The sequence below is a fragment of the Dermacentor albipictus genome, chromosome 4, assembly GCF_038994185.2.
Source record: "Dermacentor albipictus isolate Rhodes 1998 colony chromosome 4, USDA_Dalb.pri_finalv2, whole genome shotgun sequence".
In the NCBI taxonomy this organism is placed as follows: Eukaryota; Metazoa; Arthropoda; class Arachnida; order Ixodida; family Ixodidae; genus Dermacentor; species Dermacentor albipictus.
The window spans coordinates 126,334,936-126,352,634 of record NC_091824.1 but is presented as its reverse complement, the minus strand read 5'-3'; the positions used below and the strand labels follow the sequence as shown (position 1 = coordinate 126,352,634).

The 17,699-nt window shown below is 47.6% G+C and overlaps 1 protein-coding gene and 1 long non-coding RNA gene across 4 annotated transcripts in view; one reads left to right on the top strand and one right to left on the bottom strand.

The window, feature by feature from the left end:
- LOC135899532 (hemicentin-1-like) overlaps positions 1-17,699 on the bottom strand; it is a 237,907-nt gene that overhangs the window by 90,173 nt on the left and 130,035 nt on the right. The gene's annotated exons all lie outside the window — the stretch shown is intronic.
- LOC135899536 (uncharacterized) overlaps positions 1-17,699 on the top strand; it is a 129,713-nt gene that overhangs the window by 57,107 nt on the left and 54,907 nt on the right. The window contains exon 3 of the long non-coding RNA XR_010563642.2: positions 5,022-5,230. This is a non-coding gene — a long non-coding RNA (uncharacterized lncRNA). The remainder of the gene's footprint in view (positions 1-5,021; positions 5,231-17,699) is intronic.

The following is a 17,699-nucleotide window of genomic DNA, read 5'->3' as shown; positions in this document are numbered from 1 at the left end:
TCGTGATCACTTCCAGCTAGGTAAACAGTAAAGAAGAGGGGATTAGAAGGGCATCTCTATATTGGCCACGCTGCATCCCGGACTCGTTCGCGAGGAGACGTTCTCACGATGCATATACTCTTCTTTCGAAGGCCTCTCCTCGCGGTGCGAGAAAATCCGGGATAGATCACCGGAGGCCTAGACGAAAAGGAGGCAGCGGCCCACCGTATCACTAGGCACTACAAACACACTATATGCCCCATCCCCCCTCAACTTTCCTCGCACTCGACCCTGGGACAGGAGCTCCGGCGCCTTACCGCGTTTGCGCCCCGCGGAACCAGCGTCTAATCTCATTATGCGCGCTTCGTCTTATGGAGAGGGCGCCGCATATATCTCGAGCCCACGCTGCGGATTGGACGATGGCGATTTCCGCTTTTCTTCTGTACTTCTCTTTTCGCTCTCACACGAGTGTTTATCGAGAGGCGGCGGTGAAACTTTGCAATAATACGGCGGTGTCGGCGGCTGCTGCTACGGCTGTGCAGTGCTTGCCAATATGCTTTGTTTATCCTGGGCCCTTGCGTATAGCGCGCTTATTCTTCGGCCTTCCCCAGTCCACGGTGGCCCTCTCCGTCGTATTTGCTTTCCCGTTCGTGAGACTCCCCGCCGCGATGAGATTATTCGCGATAACGAGTAACGAGGAGGGAGATAGATCCGCGAGAAATGAATGCTTTTGCGTGTACGGTTTATGCGCGTATAGCCGAGGTGCCATCTCTGTATTCCGAAATGCCCCGTTGGAAGGGGCGCTCAGATTACGGGTTATTACGCTGTCGGGATTTTTTTTTTTGCGTGTGTGTATGTTTGTGTGCGGCTTGGGGATGTTCTGTTATGTGCAGCGGGCAAATTGCTGGCTCTCTTGTGCGTGCTAGTGCTTGTATTGTACGCGCGCGCTCTTACGTTCGTTTGTGGAGACGGCGAAAGTGACCGTCAATTGTGCTTTCTCCAGGCAGCGTTCACCTTATTCGGGGTGCTCGGCGTATGCCTCGCGCATGTAGTTGTTTCGCGCTTTTGCGGCCAAAGCGATTCGGAAACAAAATGGAGAAAAACCATGTGGATAGGCCCGATATACGGCTGGGCGTGTTTTGCAGCAAATAACCACACACCCCGCTGAGTTCCTTAATTTCGGTTCCTGCAATAAATATATTACCTCCACAGAAACCTCCTGCGAACGCATGCAAGTCTTCGAACAGTCCCCTTTGTATACTTATCACCAACGCCGCTATACAATGGTCTTACGGGAATCGTACAAAGTTCGCCGAAGTTCGAAATCGATGTCTAAGCCGTCTCTCGCTTTTCTGCATTATTGAAACGGTTTCAAAGCGTAGGAATTCTTCAGAAGTACATTAAATGTACCCGTCAACTTGACATATTGCGCCTGAGTCAACAACACTGCATTCACCGGTGCACTGCACGCCTTTTCTGATATCCACCTATCCCAACAACCGTTCACATGTACCGTATCTGGTGAAACTTTCATTGCTGTCAAGCTGAGAAAACAAAATAATAGCAAACAAAGACACGGCGAGGAGCCAGATGCGTAGTGCATCATCACGCTGAGCAACAGCTCTTCAGTGTGCTGCGCGATATGAGAACGCTGTCTACATCCGCGCGCTCACTTTTTCCTGATACGTGCGCAGTGACTATATTGTATTTTCTCCTTTCTTATTATTTGCATCGATTCGGGCTTCGCGATTCGAGGAAGCGATCAGCAGCCGGTGCGCATGTGCCAGCAACGCAGCCTGACCGACTTTCTCTTCTCGATCCCGCGGAAGCGACGCAAGCCGTCTCTTCTGAGCGGGCATCCATTTGTCCAAAACTCGACGGCGCTCCGAAAGACGTCAGGTGGTGTGTATTGCTCAAACTCCTTCGCCTCCACCCCTTGCCTTCCCCGCTTTGGCGCCGGATTCGAGGCACGCCTGGCCACCGTGCCGCGGCACCAGTGACAGCAAGCCGGCAGCGCACGGACGCCGGTGGCCGTTGTTGCGTTTTCCCGCTTCATTCGTTGTTGTAGATTTCTCCTATGTTTCTTGTAGTTTGTTGTTGCTCTTAGCGCAGGATTTGTTCGTGCGCGCCGGCTAGCCAACTCGCCGGAGCTGCTCGCTGCTGTCATCCCAGTCAATGGTGATACTGGGTCGTTAATCACGAACTGGCGCAGCGCACATTTCGGTGGCCCCGCATGCTGGCGGGCATCACGTCGTGGACGCCGGGGGATTACCGAGGCTCTCCCTCTTTCTCGTTAGCTCGCGTGAACGTATGGCTTATGCTTCGGGCTTATCCCCGCTTTTTTGTGTTGTTCTCGTGTGTTCTTTTCGCGTTTGTTTGCTTTCGCTGTCCACGCTAAACCGGAGGCTGAACCGTTTTTCAGCGCCGGAGTCTTCGCTGCCACGCGCGTTCTCGTTCATACGCGACACATCATGTCGCGTTTGCGTGGTGAGACCGATGGTTCTTGCCATGTCGCCTTTCTTTAACCCATTCGTCTTCCTGTCCTACTTCCTACCCTGCAACAGTGCTCCATTTTTACCACGGAGTCATCGTTCTTGGTGCGCTTTTTCGTTTCCTTTATTTCCCCTCGCTCTCTCTCTGTGATTTGCCTGTTTGGTTGCTGGCGTATGTTTTTTTTTTTCGTGTGATTGTCCTTCATTCATCCATCCCGACCTTTCTTTCACACGTTGAAGCTGTCATCTCTTGCTTCCGGTTTTAATACAGAAATGTGAGCTAGGGATATTGTCCCAGGCCTTTTCAATGTACGTCTAATACTGGGGATGCTATTTACCTAATAAAATGAAACGAATTACTGCAGAATATAGGTTGAGTTCTATTATGCCGCGCTGTTCTAGAGCTTATACATTTTTGCCGGTGCCTATCTGCACAGAAGCTTTCATAGAGAAAATTGAGATTGTTGTTCCTTTCTTCAGCGGTATAATGAGATAAGTCTAAAAGAGAAATTCGGCTTTGCCGCGTCCTCCAAGGGTCAGCTGAAATAACACCTTTATGCCATGCCATCAGGTTCATTACACTCTGTTGTGCTTCCCCTTTCATGTCATGTTTTCTTCAGTCAGGTCACTGGAAGTACGGTCGGTTCCGTGTTTGGGAAGCCTACAGGCTCCGGAAGCTTCACGCTTCTTGCCATGGACAACTGCGCTGTTGTGTAAACACAGAGAGAGACAGCTTCTGTTAAATGTGGCAGAGGACCTTACGTATACGTCAAACAAGGCAATACCAAAAACTCAAGCGGATACCAGAGAAAAGTGCTCGGTTGGAGAGTTCAAATACTTGGGAGACTTTTTATAAAGCAATATAAGTGTTACAGAAATGTTACAGCAGGAGGGTTCTGCCTCTGGACGCAGTGGCTGGGATTTGATCCCGCGACCTCTTGCTCAGCAGCACAACACCATAGCCCCTGAGCAACCACGGCGGGTATCTTTATCTTTGTGCTTCGCAAGAACCCGGCAGAACCCATACACCGGCGCACAGCCGCATTCCTCATAGTGAGTTGACAGATGACCGTATTGCTTATTTCTCACGTTTAGACTATGTTCTCGTAACCGGTCATTAAGGCACCTTCCAGTGTGTCCGATGTATTTTTCCCCACAGGACAGCAGAAGCTCATAAACCACAGCTTCCACGCAACCCACTGATGCTTTGCGATGATTCGTAGAGCATCCGACAGCTGCCTTACGGTATGGCTTCATTAACCGACATATATTCGCGAGTTTTTCTGGCGCGCAAAAGACCACTTTTGTGTTCACCCGGCTAGCAATTTTCTTAAGGCTATGTGCCGTTCTATGCAGATAGGGCACTACCACTACGATCCCTTCGCGTTCCGTCCGTTGGTCTGCCGCCCGAGTTGTGCTGTCTGAACCATCTCTCTTTAGCAGCCCCTCTACGAGCGCAACCTGCATTGACTCCAGTAACCCTGCTTCTGATAAGCTTCCCTACTAATCCATAAGACTCGTATAGATCTTATGGGGGCAAGATTTCCTTAATGCATTTCCAAAGCACAAGTTGGCAATGCTCCTTTTGACGAGCTTCAAGTGGGTGGACCGATACGGCAACAGGGGCTTATTAGCCCTAGGTTTATACTCCCAACACGTGTGCCGTTCCATGAACTGGAGCTGAATATCTAAGAAACGCAGCACGTTATCAGAACGACAACTAAGTAAATAATGCAAAAAACTCTAGGAGCTTTTGTTGTATTATACTCTTCTCTTTGCAATTTGATCTACGGTTGCTTTGGTTCTTAAATTTGTTTAGAGACGTCATCGTCCTGTCTATTTCAAGCTCCTTTATTAACGCCGCTAAATATGCTAAATATGCTTTCCAAGTCAGTTTAACAACACGCCCAACAAATGACAATGCTGACATTTTCAGAGACTAAGATTCTCGGACCATGGGCCCACACGTCGCAGGCTTACAAAGCGACGCGGGCACTGCTACGTCTCATGAAATCGACTGGCCTCATTAACCGATCATAGGATTGAAGTTATGGACAACAAAGCGTATTCAAACTGCTAGTACATTGTTCCCTCTCGCCTTTATTTTCTTCCCTTAAACCCCTTCCCCTGAGTAGGGTAGCAAATCGGACGAGCGTCTTTTTAACCTCCCTAACGTTCCTTCCTTCTTTTCATCATCCTCCTCGGTACAGCATGCGTAAGTTTTTCATGGCAGTCAGAGGTGCATTTCAGAAGGACAAATACGTAAATAATGCAAAAAAGTATAGGAACGTTTGTTGCATTACGCTCTTCTTTTGCAATGTGATCTACGGCTGCTTTGGTTTTTAATTTATTTAGAGATGTCATCGTTCTGTCCATTTCAAGTGCCTTTATTAACGCCGCTCTTTTTTATTTGAGCGATCATACACAAAACCTTTTACACGTCAAACCTCATCACCCATAAGAGACTCACTCTGCTTTTTGCTGCCAATCTATAAGACTGGGATGTTTATCTTCCCTCTAACGGCTCCTTCCATGGTCTTTCTTTTGCAGTTGGCTTCTGTCAGAGTTAAGAATCAGCGACGGCTACCGCAACTGCTGTGCTCCCTTTAGCCGCAAGAAAAAGACGAATCCGAGCCGCCTATATGTGCCTGTTCGTGCTTCCCTGCAAACCGCTGGGCGCAGCGGTTCCTGTTGACCGTGTCCCGTGGCCGTTGTGGCGGAACTCGGGTGTCCCGACTAATGGCAAGATGGATGATTACGTAAGTAGACCAGCACGTTTGGCCGCGGAAAGCGTCCTCTGCACTCTCTTCTTTCTCGCGCACTATACAACCCTATCCCTTCCTGCGGTCCGATCTTCGGGCAGCCGCTCGCTGGAAAAGAAGAATGGCCCGGCGAACCGCAGCAGGCACGCCGGAATACATTCCTGTGATGAAGTTCCTCCCGCCTCCGTGGTCGTGTAGCTCCTCTAGAATGGACGCGGCGTGGCTCTTCTTTTCTTTTTCTTTTTCTTGTACTCGCTTCACGAGCTCCGACTTCCTTGGGGGTCACCACCGCACGGAACCGTGGCGCGCAAAACCCCTTCGGTGTCCGACCGCTGGCTGCGCCATTAATCTTGTTCGCCCGGGGTCTCCCCAACCTGAAGCAGCGGCGGCATGCTTCTCGCGCGCCGCGAGCGACGCGAGAAGGACCGAGCGCAAACTCCGCGGAAGCGCAGCCAGCGCGCCGCCGTTCGAGCACCGAGCGCGTTCCTGTTCCGCTTCCGGGACTCTGGCGCATTGCCTCCGCGGCTCCCGGGAGCCGCATCTTCACCAGGAGGAGACGGCGGCCCGAATGCACAAAGCGTTCCGTTCGTGAGTGTCCCTTACCATTGGCTGGCCGCCATCGTTGATATCTTCAGCTCAGAAATTGCCTGGAACTTGCACTTAAGAACAATTCTAGCGTAACAACTTTTTTTTAGGATACGAGCCGGCTTTCGTGTTTGCGGACCAGGTGTGACCGCTCTAGCCGTGCAGCAGGGTATAGAGCAGTGCTTTCCATAAATCATTTACTCTTGCGTGCGCCACTAGAATATGTTGAGAGAGAAGTGTTTAACAGAATGTAAATTCAGTCATGTGGATATTTTCTGCTGTTAAGTAAACACGGGAGATAACAAAAAGCCGAGGCGTGCTTACTTAGACCGGATGAAAGGGGATTAAGGCAATTCGACTTTGCAGTGCCGTTTAGTTCAGCTGTAAAAATGAAAGAGTGTGAGGCCGAACATCCCGCAAATTCATGACCACAAGGACACGTTCCTGTGGTAGAGCAAAAGTCGACTCATTATTTCGTTTTCAAATGTCAGAAATGGATGTTTTACTAGATTATTTAAACTGCTCTGTTTATATAGAAGCGGAAAACTAATAAAATGTTATTATAGAAAGAAATTAACACATACGGCTTTTTTTCTTTCTTCAACACGTGATCTTTTTCTCTCTTCAGTAGTCATCATCGGTAATGTTATTTCGCTCCACGTCCGAATTCGGTGTACCCTGGTGTGTTCACGGCAACACATAGGGTATTGGTTCGCAAATGACTTCTCCACCTCTCCTGTTTCTTCTTTTTCTTGCACAACAAACCCGTGCGTGGTAAAATACAAGCTGCGATTGGACGAATAGTGTAATTAGTCTTGCAATAGTATTGGTATGATTTCCGTTCATCAGCTCCAGCGCAGCCTCGTGAATAAGAAAGCGTTATAGGTGGAAAATACGACTATAGAAATATGAAGCATGAAAAATAGTGTAATTAGTTCAACAATGTACAACATGTATAAACTGAAAGTAATATAAGTGAAAGAAGTAGATTGATGAAGAGGGAAAGGCAGGGAAGTCAACCAAGTTCTTGGCTATCCTACACTTCGCTAAGGCAAAAAGGGGGGGAGGGGGATATTAATGAGAAAAAGGAAAATAACAAATATAACAAAAGCTACAGTTAGTGTGGACTCACTCGCAGAGGAACGCTCGCTGAGGAATAATGCAGTTGGCATAAATACAAAATTATTATTATTATTATTATTATTATTATTATTATTATTATTATTATTATTATTATTATTATTATTATTATTATTATTATTATTATTATTATTATTATGAAGCGGTAATATAGTTTCTTGCGAAATTTGACCTAATGAAGCATATGAAGTTGTTGTGCGCCCTTCGTATTTCACAATTGCAGAGGCTGGAACTGACTTCGCAGTGTTTGAAGTGCATAAAAATGCACGCAGCCTGCAATATTTCAGAATATTTGATTTTGTGCACTTTAGTCAGGCGGTGACTCTATACAGTAAAGCGTCTTTTGTGGCTAGAGCTTCGCTCATTGATGTCCATTTAATGGGTTAACCTTGTCGGCAAGCTAGAGCAGCTGAAAAGGCCGAACGGTGAACTATCGATCCTCTTTACATGCACAGGGGATATTTAGCGCAAATGAGAGCTTAAACAGCTATCGCGTTAAAGCATCCGTTAGTTCCGGTTAGGGCTTTGAACAACCCATTTGTAGAGAGACATCTAAAGTTAGTATGGAATGTACTGAATATGATAAATAATAGCCAAGCAAGCGGGATTCTTACCCAGTGAACAATACTCATACTGTCATGTCATATTCACGGCAAATAAGCAAACACTGTCAAAGTGTAAATTAAGACTTTATTTCATCATTGGGCGAAGAAAAACAAGCAGCACTGCAAGCACAACAATAGCGTCGGCAGGAGTCGTCGTATTTTAAAATAAGATCTCAGAGGCGAGTATCTTGCGCCAAATGATACTGGAGAAAAGTGATAATTCGGCAAAAATCGTCGCCGGCAAAAAAAGAGAAAGAAAAAGGCAGAAAAAAGAAGTACTCTGACGACATCTTGGCGCATCGTCGCTTCTGCGGGTATATGTTAGCTCGAGCACTACATTTCCAACCTAGGCGTCTAGGCGTGTGGCTACACCGACAACTCGCGATGACAATATGTCCACGTTATGATTCGACGCATGCATATCCAGATTTTGTGAACGCCCACTGCGACTAGCATCAACTGTCCACGTGCTAGCGTTCTTCCCTGTTACTGGTTTCTTGACAGTCGTGCAAGCTAACGTTTCATTTCTATTTACGCAGAGCGACTGCCTGACGCTGAAGTAACGTTTTCTTCGTGTTAGAAGGCCTGAATGACTTGCGAAGTGACTCATCAATGGACAAAGATATGTACTGTCATCGCTCTTGCCGATAAATTAGCAGATGTCGCTTGAATGTTTTGCATCCGAGGCAAAGCAGAATGTAAATTTAACACGTGGAAACCGTGAGGCCTCTTCGCACGTCGCAGCCGAAAACAATGAGTGCCACATCAGCATTGATTTCAGATCAAGAAAGCAAAAAAATAAGCCTTGTATCCAAGGTTATCGTTTGTTAAGGCGAGAGCCTTAACTGGCTCATACCGCCTGTGGTCTGGAAAGTGCGGCGTGCGGTTCAGAAAGTCACGTGAGCTCGCCTCGAGCAGACACGTGCTCGTGCCACTGCCCGAGCGTTCGTCGTCATCGTCTTCTTCCACAGCTAGCTCAGATGCCACTCATCACGCAAAAAAAGCAAAAGCTAATTAAGATAGAGTTAATTGAGGCACTCGATCCCATGACCTGTGGTATTAATTAGTGCGATGTTAATTAAAGCACAGTTCATTAAGATAGCGTCAAGTAAGACACTCGAACCCACGACCTTTGGTGTGAGAAAACAAGTAATAAGAAGTAACGACGCATTCCAATGACATTGTCAAATAATTTAATGAATGTCTCTTGAACACGCATGCTTTCGCCTTCACCCTCTTTGGCGTGCGCTAAAGTGACTGTCAATTTTTTTTTGTACTTTCCACCTAACATTTGTACAACTTGTTCCACGAAAACTGTCCAATATATCCCTTTCGCTCTTGGTGGTATTACAGAGTCCTCCCAGCTATCGGAAAGTGCTTAACGCCGGTTCTACCTTTCATGTTTTGTCGGGACACCCCTCTGCATTTGATCACTTTAGCTACGCATGTTCATTTTGCGCCAGTGTCACAGCTATGGATACAAGAATACATTCCGCGTATGCTTCTCTTCTGGTGCAGAAGTGGTTCCATTGGTTCTTTGAATGACGTGGGATGTTCGCGGAATATTTATTGTTTGAATGCGTACATTTTCACTGTTTTTCGCTGCCTCACATTATTTAGCTTTGTCTGTTAAGGTTCCCGTTGGTTCTGCCTCTTGGTCAGCGTTGTCTGTAGACATGTTGCTGCTATCTCCCATAGTTGCCTTTTATTCAATCCAATATGGTGGTTATCCTATGGTTGTTATGCTGTGGTTTTATGCTATGGCTGCTATGCTAAGGCTTTTATGTTATGGCTATTAGGCTATGATTCTTATGCTATGGCTGTTTCTCCTGTATTCGGAGGAAATTTGATTACGAACTTTTGACAAAACTTTACTTGAGTAGTTCTTAATGTCCTTTAGCATATCATATTGTATTGTGACGTTTTCTAATTTGTTCACTGATGATTTTTGATCTTCTGCTATTTGAGCATCTGTCTGTGCATGTGCATGTGAGATTGCATTATATTATTTTTGCCGATTATTCAGGAGTTTCGGTTCCAGGCCATGCATCCTCTCTTGTGGTGCTCCATACATTCAAGACAAAAAATATTTACCTCCATGGGTGTAGCAACTAGCAAATCTGCGCACTCAGAAACGAGCGGTGCAAGATTTCTCATACCTCGACACAGGTACTTAAGGTTTGCTCTTCTCTCAATATATGCTAGTGATCATCGATTGAGCAATTTCCTAACACAGTATAAAGTATTTTGTAACCGAAAGCGGGATTGATGTCTGTGTTGGTAGACCGGCGGGGAAAGGAGCGTTTCTAAATACATGCTAGACATATTAAACACCCTCGAGAGAGTCACTTTGGTAATTAATTCTGTCTGCACCCTTACAAAAACATTTTTTTTCTCTATACCGATTCAACCAAGGAGAAAGAGCTCAAAATTTTTCAAGCTTCCACCGGAAAAAAAGGAAATAAAAAAACTTGGGTACGCAAGTACTAGACGCTTGCAGAAAAAGTTTTGTTTTGAAGAAACAAACTTGAAAACGATCGAGACTAGAGCCAGCGTCAGCGAGCGTGGCGTCCGTCACGTCAGCGGGAAGGCAAACAAACTTCGGACGTTTTTTTTTTTTTCTTCGTTGTTTCTTTATTTCCGCTTTGATACGGATCGACAAACACCGCTAAGCTCCTTTTCCGGGGAAACGTACTTCAGAATGCCCGAGAAGTTAACGACGCAAGGGTAAGCAAATGGAGACCGGAGGTGAAGTCAGGCATAGCTCGCGTGCGTCTCGTTGTCTTCGAACGTTTTTTGTATCTCTTTTACTGTTCGGAACAAAGACAAATGACCACGTGCGCAAGGTGGTTGTCGGCGTAGAAGCAGGCATAGGAGAACGAAGCAGTGCCACGAGCCACAGGCTGGAGGCTGTTTCCGCTTGCCCGGGCAACAGGCCGAATGTACGCCCGCTCACGCGGTTCTGAAAAAAAAAAAAAGCCGAGCGGCCCACTCTCTAGGGAGTCGTGAAGCGAAATACGCCCCCACGACTGACTCCTCTCAGTCCGTCGCTGCTCGGACTGTAGCTAGGTTCTTTATTTTGTTTCGTCTCTGTTTACGTTTCTTGCTGCGGCTAGCTCTCAACTCGGTACCGCAGCCACGGGGGCCGTTGCTGTCTCTGCGCACCCGCTGCACGTCGGGTTGATGTTTGTCGTAAATTTGGCTGTTATTGCGAATTCCACCGAGCTACACAAGTGCGCCCGGTTCGCCGATTGCCGCCGATTCCTGAAACGTGCAGCTTGGTCTTGCGTTTCCTTTTATACGTGTTTTTTTCTTTCAATTCATTGGTATTGCATTATGTTTTACTTTAATGAGAACGTGTGTGTTCTTTATTACTAGACATTGATGATTTGGTGTTTACCTTGTTTTTATGTGCTGACTTTGGCAGGCATCGAGAGTATAGGATACGGTATGGCTTCGGTGCCTTCAACTCGGCTGTTTTCTAGAGCGGCGCTGCAGCTTCTGGATGCTGCTTCAGCCTTTGCAATTCAGGAATATTATCAAAACAAGCAATCCCTTCTTGCGCAGGCCACGCTTCTTTCACCGCAGGACAATGGGTTTTGCGAGAAATATACAGTTTTATAAAGTTTTCCTGCAAAAAGTTGACATGCTGACTTTCGAAGGTGAATACGAAGAATGCATTTACACGCGAATTCGCACACTCCTATTCCCAAACATTTGCTTTCAGCAAAGCTACATGCGGTGAATCATTGTCATACGCTGCTTGGGCAATGGAGAGTGGACGGAAAGAAACGCTGTAGGACACATCGCGGGCTTAATTACTTGACTTTGCATGCGCGTAAACCTTGTAAGAGTGTGAAATGTGCTCCATACACCCTACTATGCGTCCCTGAAGCATTAACGCCATTGTTCAACACAGCTTCTTGCCCATTTTCTTCCATTCGCATTTCATAGGAGCCCGATGGTATGTACAACGATTTTTGTGGGATTATGTGCTATAGACTGATGATTTGTGTCCATCCCTCCATTAATAAGAGCAGCATTAGGCGTACTTCCTTAACGCTTATTGTGGCCGTTCACTGTGACAGGAGATCTCGCTTCCGCTTTATACTTGCTTTCAGCTGTAAATGCAACTCGCGTTCATGCACTGAAAAGTTCGCACAACACGGTTAGGAATGCGGCCAAATTAGAAGAACAAAAAAATGAGGTAACCTGGCTAAGAGCACTTTAATATTCATTACACTTAGGCGATATGCGGATGAATGCGTCTGAATGCAGAGCGAGAGGCGTAAGAAAAAAAATATGCAAAGAAGCTAGACGCGAACGGAATGACATCGTGCCTGCGTCTGGGACAAAGATGAACACATTATTCTCGCAAAATTCCAGGGCGATAAGGCACCGCCGAAGCTCTAAGGGAGCGGGCCCCCGGGAGAAAAACGACCCGGCGAGAGGTTTCTCAAGGTGAAATGAAAAATGGTGCCTGCATGTCGTGGACGTTCCTTCTCTATGCGGGATTCCTTGCCTTAGAGTGCGCGAAACCTTTTTGCCTCCCTCTCATGCACTTCTTCCCGCAGTAGGCGCTTGTTCTGCAAAATGTTGTTCCCGAGCTTCTTCAACTGCCTACGTTTTTTTTTTGTTTCTCGCTTCCTTAATCAGATCCGCTGCAGTTCTCCCAAAGCGACTTCGATTTGTTGTTTTTATTGTTGTTTTTATCCGGAAAAATTTAGAGCAGTGCATACTTTTAAACTTACGAAGCCGAGTCATAGCTGCGCACATAATTACGTCCACAGCCACACTGCGGATCCATACAATGTTTTTACGAAGTTTGTGACGTTACAGAAGGGAAATAGCTAAACTTTATAGCTGGGGTGTGGAGAGAGAGAGACAAAAAGAAAGCATAAATTAAAGGCATGGAGGTTAACCAGGACTCGGACCGGTGGGCTACCCTGCACTGGGGTGAGGGGAAAAGAGGGGAAGAATCACCGCCCCTTCCAGTCCGTGAAGATGGTCGAACAGCGAAGCTGTGCTAGTTGCACCGAGTGTTACACCATGCAAGTCAAACTTCGCGAGAAGTCTACATCGCAAATCTTTTGTTTCCCCATTATTTCACCTCATTTTTGCTTTTGCGTGCTTCACGTGGTGAGCATGCTTTTTGAGAGCGTTTATTTTTCTTGCGGTTCTCCCAATGTTTCTTTTTCTGTTTTTTTTTTTGCGCGTGAGATTGGATTGGTTTGACGATTGACGTCTTTGCGTTTCTTAATGAGGCTACACACACGTCCGGCTGCGACGGAGAGAACGATGTCAGTGACGGTGTGCCTACAGTCCGCCGTTGTCGCTTGCGTTCGACGTCTCGAGTTTGCTGGGTAGCGTGGTTAGCAGCATCCGCCCGGCGTCGCCGTTTGCGATTATTAAAATTTAATTTGCTTGCAAATTAAGCCACACCATAGTGAGCGATTCTCGCGCAGCAGTCAACAACTACATCAAAGGTCGCATTTCTCATCAATCACTCCGCGTCTTACGACAAGTCCCGCATTCGTCTGAAAATCAAATAACCCTCGTCTGGATCCCAGCACACGCCGGCGTTGTCCACCCGCACCTCACCAACCTCAACGAGGTTACACACTCCGTAGCACGAGGACTAGTCAACTATGCCGGAGACGGAGCAGGTGCACCCGCAGGCCGCGACCGCCTTCCAAGATACAACGACCTTGTAAAGACATTTTACCTCTCAAGAAGAACCTTCCCCACCCCTCACTGCAAGTTAAACAGGGCACAGGCAACCACCCTTCGCCTGTTACAGACGAATACATACCCCTCCCTCACACGCTATCACACTGTATACCCCGACATCTACCCGAGCCAGACGTGCAAGGTCTGTAAAACTGAATCGGCAACACTCCCTCACATGCTATGGGAGTGCAAACTCCAATACCAAGACGTTAATCCCGTGACCCTCTCATCGAGATGGCACGCCGCCCTGCGCAGCTCCCACCTCGACGACCAACTCTGGGCGACCCAGCAGGCCTACGAAGCGGCGAAGAGGCAAGACCTCGACGTCCCATCGTGGGAGGCCTAGGCCCAGCCGACAAAACTGCTGGTGCTTATTAAAGTTCACTCTCTCTCTCTCTTGCAAATAAATGTGCCTGTCACGTAAGACAATGAATGGTTCATGCCCCCTTAAGCAATGGCTCATACCCCCGTAAACGCGGCCTCCGCATTACGACGACAGAAGTGAAATTCTACGCTGGAATGACGAACGGCAACGGAGCCAGCTGCGATAGAAGGCGATGACGAGGACGAACGCGGTAGCAGTGGCACGAGCGCATGCGCGCGTTTACGCCGAGGGGCGTCAACTCTATGGCGCCAACGAACCAGCTGTGGAAGAAGACGATGACGAACGAGTCATTGCTGACGATAATAGCTTTAGCGAACTCCGACAACGACGGCACAGAGTCCGCATAAACAACTTCGCTGCAAAAGAGTGAAAGACAGTACTATTGTAGGTATAGATCACAGGTTCCCTAGAACATGGGAGTCTGGTCGAGCGCTTGCATTGGCATACCAGCTCAAACTAGCGCTCTAACGAAATAAGTCGTTGAGCAAGTGTTAGCTTACTCGCTCCAGGGCTATTAACGCTACTCAATTGACGTATGTATGTATTCGAATATTGGTAGTTAAAATAGGTGGAAATTTCCTTCGTGCGCAGTTGACAAGTAACTTGCACGGTAATTCTGTGCGAGTGACGAGTGACTGAGCTTCAGTAGGAGAATGCGTGAAAATGTGAGTAACTGCAGTAATTGCTTCCACCAAACCCAACCGTTAACCGCAAGAGTTACTAGGGAAATGTTTGGTGTGCTTAATATTTCGCATGTGCCTAACACAGTTATAAATCAACGGAGAATTCCTCACTAGGTTTAGATTTATAAATGCTAGCTTGTGAACCTGACATGGCCAGCGGTATTTTTATGCAATGAAGTTATGGTTGAACTCATTTCTGCTCGGTTTGATAATTAAAATCATGAAGGCATTAATCTGGCCAAGCAATGCTTTCACCTTCACTTGCCAAATTATCTCTATTCCATACGGGTTTCTTTCTGACAGACCCTTGATCAATCATCATCGAACCATTTGGCAAAAGTTATCATTATGATATGAAAGCTTTGCGTGAACAACAGCTATTATCCTGAACAAGACATTCGCTGCTGTAAGAGGACCTCGCGGTGTAGTTTCCTATAAGGAGGTGCTTTGGTGATGAGTAAATAGAGCTTCTAAAATAAAGAAACAATCACTGAGCTGCATAAGAAACATACCTTCAAGATCAAACATGGCGATCATGGGAAAGAGACTCAACGCCAGGCACCTACACTCGCGACTGAATTCCTGATAAAACCGAGTTCCTGTTTTCGCTAGCGCTAACAGCTAGTTTCCGTCCAGCTTCGTCGCTTACGCCGTTCGGCTGAATCGTTTTGCAGCAAGAAAATTCCTCAAACTGTTCATTTTGAGTGGACACTCATCATCGCAACTAACTTATGTTTTGTTTCAACTTTACTCCTCTAGTTGATTGAGGAAGGCAGAGAGAGAGTAATGCAAGGAGTTCGCAGTTTTTTCTTAGTGAAATCAAGTTGTTCCTGCCTCGGCTTGCTGCACGCAGGCTTCTCTAGAGTACCTTTCAGGCAAAGTAGTGTTTCTATTATACCCGGCTCTGGAGCGTTGAGAAATTGCGCGGAAGCAAATGAAGACGTTCATCGAGGCCGGCGGAGGAATAAACTGTTTCGGCGGTCCACGATGACTGCGCGAATGCATCTCGTCGTTAATGAATGTGTACCGAAACATCGTTTTGTTTACCTTCCTGTTCCGCTCATCTGTCGTTAAGAAAGCGTGGTGCGAATTCCGCTACTTGAGGCAACGAGCAGCCAGGAATGCGTACCCCATGCGGAAGCTGCATCTCTCATTTCACGTCTTGTCTCACAGTCTCGTACACCGTTTGTTTTTGTCAAGAAGAGCCGTTCGCCAAATTAGGTTTACGAAAGAGGAAAGCAAGAACCCAGCCGAGGGGACGTCTCTTGCGCGTATACGCGCGCGTGGCGAATATCTATCTCTTCCCGAGCAATGGCGGGTGGCTTTCTCGGCGTCCAACTTGCTTTCTTCGCCAGCACGGAGCAAGCTTCGCGCGACATCAAGCCCTGCTCGCTCAGCGCGACGGAGACGCCCACGTGGAGCGCTGAAAACGGAAGCCTCCCCCCCTTGCCCCCCCTTTCTTGTATTTCATCTATCTATGTTACCCTTGCTTTTCTTACTGCTAGAGTCTTCGTCGACGCGTGAGCCTGCGACGTGGAGGAAAAAGTCATTCCGCATAAGCACGCACCGCACGTGTCAACGCTCAAAATGCGAGCGGTGGCGGCGGTGAAGTCGGTTCACGCGCCGCACTGGGCGCATAGGAAATCCCAGGCGCCATCTATCTGCGAGACCGTCGGCTCGGCAGCCGAATGTGCGAGTTGCACGTCACGAGACGACAAAGTGAGAAAGTATAGAGGAGAGGCTAAAATACTCAGAACTCCCACAGGAAAGGGATCAGAGGTAGGTGGTATGAAAAAAAAAAACATTGTAAAAAAATGCAAGCTTTTAAACGAACACGGTAGCTGAGCGTAATTGGCATGATCACTTCTCGACTGCTCGTTCTTCTGATGTTGTGTTGCGGTTGTTGCTAGAAAATTCTTCTCTCTTTGTTTCATTGCTTCTGTCTTTATTTCTTTATTCCGCAGCTTCAGCGGAATTGCGATTCTGCATCCAGTCAACATTTTTTTTTTTCCCACACTGCAGACTTGAGCTCTGTCTTCGCAAACTGAAGGAAGAAAAAGACACGGCCTCATCCCAAATGTCGCAGTAAGGTCTCCCGTCACTTCCTTTAGAACTTCCTTTCTCTTATTTTTGATGGCGAGCAGCAGTGAGAGTTTTGCCTTTCTGGTTCCTTTGACAATACCGTCTCCACTGTCTCTTCCTCAAATTTTTGTTAGAAACTTCCTGGTACCGACTTTTGCTTGGCTTTGTTTCACACATGCTCTATACCCTTGGATTACGCACGGGTGAGCACGTCACGGCAGGATTCAAACAGAATCACTCCTTCCGCATCAGGAAAACGAAAGCGAAGCCTTAAAGGAACTGGGGGCCTCGGAACGAAACGAACAGCAATACAAAGAATGCAACGCACGCAGGGGTTTCACAACAAAGGGCGCACAAACTGGGGGGAAACAGCGGGTGAACAAAAGCACGACAGAAGAGCGAAGTCGTCTCGCTTCCAACACCTTCGCGAGCGCCTGTAACGCCTGCAACGCCGCAGGAAGCGCGGTCCATTAGTATGCGAGTCACCGGTCGCGTTTAGAATGCACCGGGCCTTGATTTTTCAACTGCGCACGGCGCCGCGCGAGGTCGTTTTAAACCGAGATAACAAAAAACACAAGCAAAAAAAGAACAGGAAAGAAAAATAAATAAGAAGGGATGCTAGTGGCAGCTAACGAAAGACTCTTCAGAGTCGGCAATGCGCCGTCGGGTTGTCGGGGATGAAAAAAAAAGGGAACAAGAGCGGGGAGGCAAGAGGGAAAGCGGGACGCCATTATATAGCGCAACAGTCCCTACACCGCACGCGCTGGAAGTCTGCGAAGCAGGCAGTATACTGACGCCTTGGGCGCGGAACGGACAATTACGGTCTTCAGCTGGTGCCCCATTCATGGCATGGCGACCATCTCTCTCTCTCTCTCTCTCTCTCTCTTTCTCTCTCTTATCTCTCAACCTATGGCTGTGGTTGCACGGCCTGTGGCTGGGCGCGGTGGTTCGGCGAGCAGGAAGGCGAGCCGCTGGGGGACCTGAACGGGCATAGCACCCGTACACCGCGTACGTGACCTAGTTAAAAGCGCTGCGTTGTAGCGAGTATAACTGTGCACCGCCTTATGAGCCCACAGAACGGTCCGTGGGAATTATACGAGTGCGCCCCTTTTGTCTACCACTCGTAGCCGCAGCCGCGTAGAGGTTTCGCCGATTGCGTGCTTATTAACGTCCAGCTAGAGTACGCGTATTTTGGCTGGCTCGTGAACGCTGGATATGGGAATCGCTCGTTTTCGTCGAGTGCTCGGGATAATTAA